This window comes from Penaeus chinensis, chromosome 6 (assembly GCF_019202785.1).
Source record: "Penaeus chinensis breed Huanghai No. 1 chromosome 6, ASM1920278v2, whole genome shotgun sequence".
NCBI lineage: Eukaryota > Metazoa > Arthropoda > Malacostraca > Decapoda > Penaeidae > Penaeus > Penaeus chinensis.
In genome coordinates this window covers 13,932,225-13,941,481 of record NC_061824.1, presented here as the reverse complement: position 1 = coordinate 13,941,481, position 9,257 = coordinate 13,932,225, and the positions used below count along the sequence as shown (strand labels likewise).

General features: G+C 33.8%; 1 protein-coding gene across 2 annotated transcripts in view; it reads left to right on the top strand.

Annotated features, from left to right (window-relative positions):
• The first annotated feature begins 3,760 nt into the window (after window positions 1-3,760).
• The window catches only part of LOC125026336 (zinc finger protein 23-like), a 47,560-nt gene continuing 42,063 nt past the window's right edge, over window positions 3,761-9,257 (top strand). The window contains exon 1 of one of the 2 annotated variants that reach the window (XM_047614707.1): window positions 3,761-4,543. The gene's annotated coding sequence lies outside the window, so the exon portion shown is untranslated. The remainder of the gene's footprint in view (window positions 4,544-9,257) is intronic. The other variant, XM_047614705.1, reaches the window with a different exon arrangement.

Below are 9,257 nucleotides of genomic sequence, written 5' to 3'. Positions count from 1 at the left end.
ACTTACGGAATTACATAGCACTTACTGAAATCAATATTTTTATTTCAGATTACAAGCATTCAGTATGCCTTGAAGGCCATTTTATATTCCACCAATGAAAATGCCTTCGCACTGATATTGTTTTCCTTCTTATTCAGACGCTCTGTCCGAATCATCACCAATAGTCGGGATACTTCGGATGGTTTGAAAACTTGCATATCACCAACAATTACTTAACCCTAGAGTGATATTTAGGCTTCATTGTGGCCCCTTGCCCAAGGTCTTTGTGGCGCTGCAGTGTGGTGCCATAAATCCCTACATAAGCCCCTGCCCGGATTTTAGCCTAATTTTAGCTACAGCATCAATAGGAGACAAATCTGCGCTGAGGGCCTGCTGTCAGCTCTGCACCCGCAAAAGTGATAGAAAGACTGTTAAAGTGTGTTGGTGCTGCCACACCATAATCTGCCACGACTGCTTCACTTAAAAATAAACATACTATTGTTTTTTTATGTATGATTTTCAAAGAAGATACTATAAACATTACATGAATGTAATGTGAATTAGCTACAACGATTTTTACCTATGAAAATAAGATCGAAAAACTCAATTTGACGGCGACCTAAAAGGGCACTGAAATAAAACGAACCGTGCATTTTTATACCTTACTGAGGATTATGGCGAAGCTTTGGAAGTTTGTTAAACTATCCTTTTCCTTTCTTTACCACAGATGCACTCCAGCAACTACATGTATGATAGCCCAGGCTGTATAGTGGTACTAGAGTCTTCTTTATAAAGAAGGATGTATTTTTATTGTTTTTCAGTGTAAATGTTTTAATCAACGTCTTTTTAGGTAATTCCTGAATAAAAAGAAACAAGTGGGGTATGAAATGGATAAATATTACGGTAGTTATAGTAAAAAATATGGCGGGGACCTAGTGACCCCGAGATAACACTAACTCACGTCGAAAAATTAAATACCATTCTAGGGTTAAAACTGAAGAAACCTAGGGCAGTGCAAATTGAAGTCAAACAGCAGTAACGTATTTGTCAAGATGTTTTCACTTGAATCTTTCGAAACATTTATTTCAAGTGGCTGATTCATCGGATGTCGCATTTCCCTGCGTGTGGATCAGTAAAGGCGGACATTTCCCAACTTGAAAATTTGTGTGATAGACATTCCCTGCTCGCTGGCGGGCATTTTCCTACTAGTGAGTTTGTGCAGACGGTCATCTCCCTACTTATAGTTTGAATTATGAATTAGCTGATCATGTCTTATGTTTTGTAGCCGTTTACTTTCTCTCACTGCTCACGAGAGGGGGTAGTAGGGGAAAAAACATTTTTATAAGCGGTTCATCTACGTTTTTTTCTCCTATCCATCACTATTCATGATCTAACGGGGACGAATATAGTGGCCAACTTGTGAGCGGATCCTTTAGACTATAAAACAGCTCTCTCTGCAGATAATGATACGCTCCATTGTAGATATGATGGTGACTTGACGGCTATTAATTTTCCATATATGTAGCAAATATGGATACCACGGGGTGAATCAAGTATGGATGAGATGAATGAGACATGAACTGACATCAGTTCCGTGCAAACTGCTGATTGTGGATACTATATTTTTCTTTTCAGATCCAAAGTAACTAGTAATATAAATAAATATTAATAAGATCAGTATAGCAATGTTAAACATTACTACCTGGAAGGAGCAAATGTGCTATATGAAAGACGTAAGCACATATTTCCCGAAGGAAAATATTCGCTTACACCGAGACGCGGGTAAGGAAATACCCGTCCACACAAATCCGCTACTTGGGACTCGCCGTCCGCAAAAAAACATAGGGAAGTGTCCGGTAGGGTACAAGCCTTACTGTACGAAGCATCTCAACCTCCCCTATATATATATATATATATATATATATATATATATATATATATATATTTATATATATATACACACACACAGACACACACATATGGGTCGTTACATTAGCTTTTTTGGGGGGAGGGCAAGGGTGGGTAGGCGAGCGAAACGAACAAAATTTAGATAAAAATAGGGGGGGGGAGCCAGACCTTCAGGGAGGCAAGCAGAACCTGGGGAGAGGGGGCAACTGCCTCTTCAGCCCCCTCCCCCAACTAACGCCCCACATATGTATATATATATACACACATACATGTATATTCATATATATATATATGAATATATACATGTATATATATAAATAGAAACATTTACATACACACATATAAATACACACACACACACACACACACATATATATATATATACACATATATATGTATATATATTTATATATTTGTGTACACAGATATACCAACACACGTTCACAAACATATATGTATATATGTAGATGTATACACATATATACATATATATGTATTCATGTCTTTAAAATATAAGAGATGCATTTGACCGGTTTCGATTATATCTTCGTCAGAATTATATGATATATTTCTGACGGAGATCGAAATCGAAACCGGTCAAATACATTTTTTGTATTGTGAAGATATTTATTCCCATTCATTCCTTTTCTATATTTGTCAGCATTAATATGGTCCATACATGTATGCATGTATATATAGTATGCATTGGTGTACACACACACACACACACATACATAAGAATATATACATACACACTTTTATATATGTATATGTACACACACATAAATATATATACACACATATATGTACACATACACACATATATATATATATATAGCGTGTGTGTGCGTGTGTTTGTATGTATACATACATACATACATACATATATACACACGCACGCTTACACACAGTATATATATATATATATATATATATATATATACATACATACATACATACATATACATACACATATACATTATATTTATGTACACATAAATATATATATATATATATATATATATATATATATATATATATTGCATGTGTATGGGTATTTATGTACGAGTGTATCAGTTTTTGTGTCGGAAAAGGCGTGTATGCCCTTATAATTAGTTCTCTATCTCAAATTACAGTATTTGTGAGAGAGGAGTACAAACTGCGTGATTTTGGAAGGTGTAAACAGGTGTAGGCCTTTGCATTCCGAAAGCGGAACGGGCAAATAATGACTGAAGTGATGACGCCGTCTCTCTTGCCTTAGGGCACAGTGAGATCGCCAGTTTCAACTGCGAATTTTCTCTATATTTCATAGAACTTCATTTTCCTGAATTTGGATGCACCAAACCATTGATGTATTTAAGAAAATGTGTCTGGGGGCTCAAGCTAACCACACCAACAAATTGCATTTAAAACATCCTTAACTCTTGGAACTTGACGGACGGCAGCAAGGGGGAGATCGGTGACAGGTTCACTGATAACTTGGTATGATTTCCTTGTGTATTGAATGGTGTTCGTGTGTAAAATGTCTGCAGTGGCATAGTGAATAACTAGCTTTACCATCTATAATGCTTCAGCAAATGTTTCCCACTTTGCTTTACTTTTATGGCGCATCGTAAACAAGAAGAGGGGGAAGGGGATGTATCTAATGGTGAGACAGGTTCACTTCTTCCCTTTCGGTTGCCTGTTCTGATTTAACGTATATTTAGTAGATATTGTAAATGTTAATGTACTTAGCACTTGTCGCAATACGGTTAAATTGGAGACAAGTAGATATGAAGTCTTGGGATAAATCACTTCGAGGATCTTTACAATCGCAACCAAAGATTATTTGAAATGTGAACAGGTATGCCGCGCACCTGGGGCAATCACCAGCCGAAGGTCCTGCCGCACTGGCTCACCCACACCCCTCACGCCTCCTGCAAACCAGTGAACGCACTGTCCTCTGAATCTCTGCAACTACAATCCGGCCTTTAGTGAAAAGAGTTACGTGATTCTTTTGTTGTGAATGTATTTCTGTCTTGAGAAGTTTCGGCAATTTGCCTATGATGTGCGCAAATAATAGAACTTGAAAATTACTATACGTTTATAATGCACTCGATTACAACTTTTAAACATCTAAGCTATGCGACACCGATTACGTTAAAGGACATGAAATATCGAAAAACTGAATGTTAGCGTAAAGACAGATCGTCAAAATAAGACATTCTAGTAACGCCATCAATCGCATTGACACGAGCTGGAAAAAAGAAAAAAGAAAAGAAAAAAAAAAAAAAAAACTCATAAGGCTCTGTGTATGCAATCGCCAATCGAGCCTGACAATCACCTCCGGCGAATGTGAGATAAGTCTGATTCTGAAAGCCAGCAGTGGAGTCTGCCTGGCCAAAGACGCCACCTGGTAACATTGGTTCCGCGGCGTTACAATTGGAACATAGGCGACTTCAGAGAATAACTTTAAAAGAGTATTACAAAATAATGGTTCGGAGAGAGGCGCAGATGATGATCGGAAGATATCTTGCAGTACAGTGATCGCTCTTCTCCTCGTAAATAAAGAGAGTCCAGAAAGGGAATACTGGAAGTAAGAGACGACTATTTGGAGTTTATTCGCCGCCATTTTGTCGAGGGAATTGACGCCGAGCTCATGTAAACAACTCTCAAGGTAAATGATGTTTCCTACCTTCCTGTTACTCGGAAAGCAAAACAAACGTGGTAGAATTGACTCGGAAAGTCTGACCATAAAAATGCAATGTGCCAAAGGTCTTTTGCATTTGACTATTGGATTTTATGGTGAATTGCCCTGCATCAGCTGATCGAGCGAAGGAGAGGTCGATTTTTTACATTTTTTGGGGGGTGGGGGGAATTTGGACTTCGAAAGGGGTGTCAGCGGACAATCATAAGAGCTATTTAATCAGCAAAGATCCCCGACACTGGCAATTTTGACTAATTGTAGAGAAGACACGCTGTTCGACTAAAAGCGACAGTACTAATAATTATATTTGGTATGTGTTAAATCCTTTTGAAACTTGCTTTGGTCTGAATGAAAGGCTCACAAGTTTAGCCCAGAAATGGTGAAGTGTCAGTTTGCTGCCATAACCTCAGTACTGTATAGTCTGGCAAGAGAGTGCTTAGACTGATTCCTTTGGTTACATTGAATTGTCATTAATGTCTCAAGCTCTGCCTTGACAAAATGTACTGAGGAGAGATTTGTTGACAGTTGCTAGAGCATCAGCAGGATTGGGACAGGGTCAGGGACTTGTGTGTATTAGTTAACTGTGGAGGGCTTGTGTTGGTGTCTTAGCCAACTACAGCTGCTTTGTGAGATTAAATTCAGTGTGATCTGTATTGAGGAAATCAGCAACCAGAAGCTTACCCCAACATTCAATTTTTGTAATGGGAAAATAGCAGGCTAGCCAGTGCAAATAGACCATTGCAAATAGCAAATGAGCCAAGCAGGCTGATTGGGTGAGTCTCAGCCAATGAGTTGAGTTTTCATCATTGGGATTTAAAATGATATTGCTTTTAGCAAACTCCAGCTACCAGTATTGCTGTTGGTAATTCTTTATATTACAAGCACGCTTGCAAGAGCATTGGTTGATGAGAACGATATGCCCTCCAGAGATTAAGCCTTATATCCAGGGTATCATGTAAACTTGCTAACATTAACCCTTACTAGAAACTAAGTCCAATTCAACGTCACAAAGTTTAATCAACAGTCTCAGTAGCTGTGGCTGGGCATGTCCATTGAGTACTGCCCAAGGAGAGATTGAAGGGAGGGGGGGTTACCCCAACACCTCCCTGGTAACACTGTCCTCACCTCAGTATGCATGATAAGATAGACCTGAAACACGGGAGCACTGAGCAGTCTCATGCTGTGCGCAGTACTTTCCGTAATCTTTTTCCTTTATTGTGGCATTACTATTTGTGCCTGCAGATTATTTCTTGTACTGATGACTACTACTTTACCGTCTTCAATTTGCTGTAGCAAAGTGAATCCATACCACAAAGATTAACCTTGTTCTTTTTCTATCTTAACCCAATACTGCTGAGGAAAATGAATAAAAAATGGGGAAAATGCTGTCCTCATTTTTCTATATTTTTTGTGAAATGTCTACACATAGATAGCTCTGCTAGTGCTTAGCAACAAAGTAGTCAATTAGTAGACCTTGTGACCTTACGTGATTTCAGTTGGCAGGAAAAATGTATTTTTTTTACTAGTGCTATGATATCGATGGTGTTTTTTTTATTATAAACATTATAATTACTAAAATGTTATAAACATTAGTAACAGCAAAATAAATATAATGTAAAATATTTTTGTAAATCAAAGGAAAGGGTAAATGGGCAAGACGGGCAGTACTCGTAATTGGCTCATTGGTGATTTAGTACAAGTGTAGCCCTCTGTGTGTAAAAACAATCAAACAAGTAGCTCACAGTGGGCATAGCACATACATACACGTTATGCCCGTTGGCATTGGGTTAATTTTACTAATTTTATATCAACAGAAAATGTAAAAAAGGACTAAGGTTGCTTAAAAGTTATTGATGTGTTCAAGCAATCATTATTAATTGCCCAGAAAAGGAAATTAACACACTTTAGTGGCCATTCTAGTATAAAATTACTTATATATGACTAAGCCTTATTTCTTTTTTAAATAATGCCTAAGCAATCAACCATAAAATTTTGGTAAAACTGGTTGAATATCTTGGAGAAATAGGAATTGTGTTCACAAGTTTTTTTATTTATTATTTTGATATAAAAACATATAAGCATAAATAAGATCAAAATTGTATTCTTACTAAATTAAGTGCATAGAGATAGTTACTTTATTATGTAAAGCCTTAGCATTAAAGTCTTGATGACAAATGAAAACTGCAGATATAGAATGTCCAACTGGTTATGTGAAGGTCTTGGTTGTCAAAAACTATAAAACACTAAAATTAGAGGGGAAATAGAACAGATATCAAATGATAATAAATGTTTTTTTTTTTAATTTTACAACCATGTTTTCAGACCAATTGCACAAATTTATGAATGAAATGGTTTATTACTGTAAACCATTGGTTCTCAAAATAGGTAGTGGAATGATCTGGGGGATTGGTGAGGCAAAGGGGGATGGTAGGAGATGACATTATGGCATTAGGAGCAGTTGATAAAACTGAAATGAATTGGTTTAGTAAATTACGTTTTATTTGTGAAATACAACTTTGTGTTTAATCTTGTTATAGGGTATGTTCACATGTGTATGAGCATGGGGTACTTGGGGAGCCATCTGTATGTAAAGACAATTGATAAACTAAACACAGTGGGCATGGCATGTAAAATCCCCAGCACCATCGAGTATACTACAGTCTCAGAATTGTAGTACATCAGGGTGAACATATTGATCCTTATGTAATAGTTGATAATTTAAACGAACAGAGTATTTAACCCTGAAATCACATATCTTTGTCATGCAGTATCTTTACTTTTTCATGAACATTTTGAGCAATTTTGGATGTTCCTTTTTATAGCACATGTGTATACATATTACTTGACAATAAGGCAATGAATGTATATTTTACAACATAGGGAATTTCTCTTCCATAGGGAAGAGAAATTCCATTTATCTTCTCAGTTAATTGTTCACCTGTCAGTGGCTATTCACTAAGTCCTGACAACAATACTAATTTCTCTAACACTGGCAGACAAAAGCAGGTATATATATATATATATATATATATATATATATATATATATATATATATATATATATATATATATATATATATTAAATGTTGCCAGGAAAAATTAAGGAAAAATGGGGAAAATGCTGTGCTCATTTTTAATATTTCATGTGGAATGTCTCTGCACATAGATGGCTCTGCTAGTGCATAGCCACAAAGGAGTCAATTAGTAGATCTTGTGACATTACGTGATATGAATTGGTAGGAAAAATGTATTTTTTACTAGTGCTATGAATATCGATAATGTTATTTTTATTATAAACATTATAATTACTATAATGTTATTAACATTAGTAACACAAAATAAGATAATGTAAAAAATGTTTATATATATATATATATTATATATATATATATATATAATATATATATATCATATATATATATAATGCATATATATATAATATATATAATATATATAATATATATATATATATGCATATATATATATATGCATATATATATATATATATATATATATATATAATATATATATGCATATATATATATATGCATATATATAATATGCATATATTATATATATAGTTATAATAATATATTATGCATATATATATCATATATATATATATATATATATATATATTATATATATATGCATATATATATATGCATATATATATGTATTATATATATGTATATATATATATATATATATATATATATATATATATGCATATAATATTTATATGCATATATATTTATATGCATATATATATATATATATGCATATATATATATATATATGCATATATATATATATATATATATATGCATATATATATATATACATATATGCATATATATATATGCATATATATATATATATATATATATGCATATATATATATATGCATATATATATATATATGCATATATATATATATATATATATATATATATATGCATATATATATATATGCATATATGCATATATATATATATATATATATATATATATATGCATATATATATATATATGCATATATATATATATATGCATATATATATATATATATATATATATATATATATGCATATATATATATATATATGTATATATATATATATATATATATATATATATATATATATGAAAGGAGAAAACACACTACCATGTTGATACTATCAATAGCGGCTTTTCTCCTGCTGACAGTCTCCTCGCTTCCCACATCCTTCGCCTTCTCCCGTATGCTGGCCACCCTTTACACAGTCCGCCCGACCCTCCCGACCTGATCTGACCTCCCTTCGTTTCCGTTCGTCTGTCCTCACCTGCCGCGTGTCTCCGCGTTGCCTTTCCTCTCTCTGTCTTATACCCCCTCCTCTTCCTTGCCTCCTCAGACCTGAAGATGGAATCCAGGTGGATTTCGAAACAGTAGTCTCTTTTTTTTTCAATTAAATCTAGTTTTACAGTGTGGGTTTTTATACCATATATATATATATATATGCATATATATATATATATATATATATATATATATATATATGCATATATATATATATATATGCATATATATATGCATATATATATATATATATATGCATATATATATGCATATATATATGCATATATATATATATATATATATATATATATATATATGTATATATATATATATATATATATATAT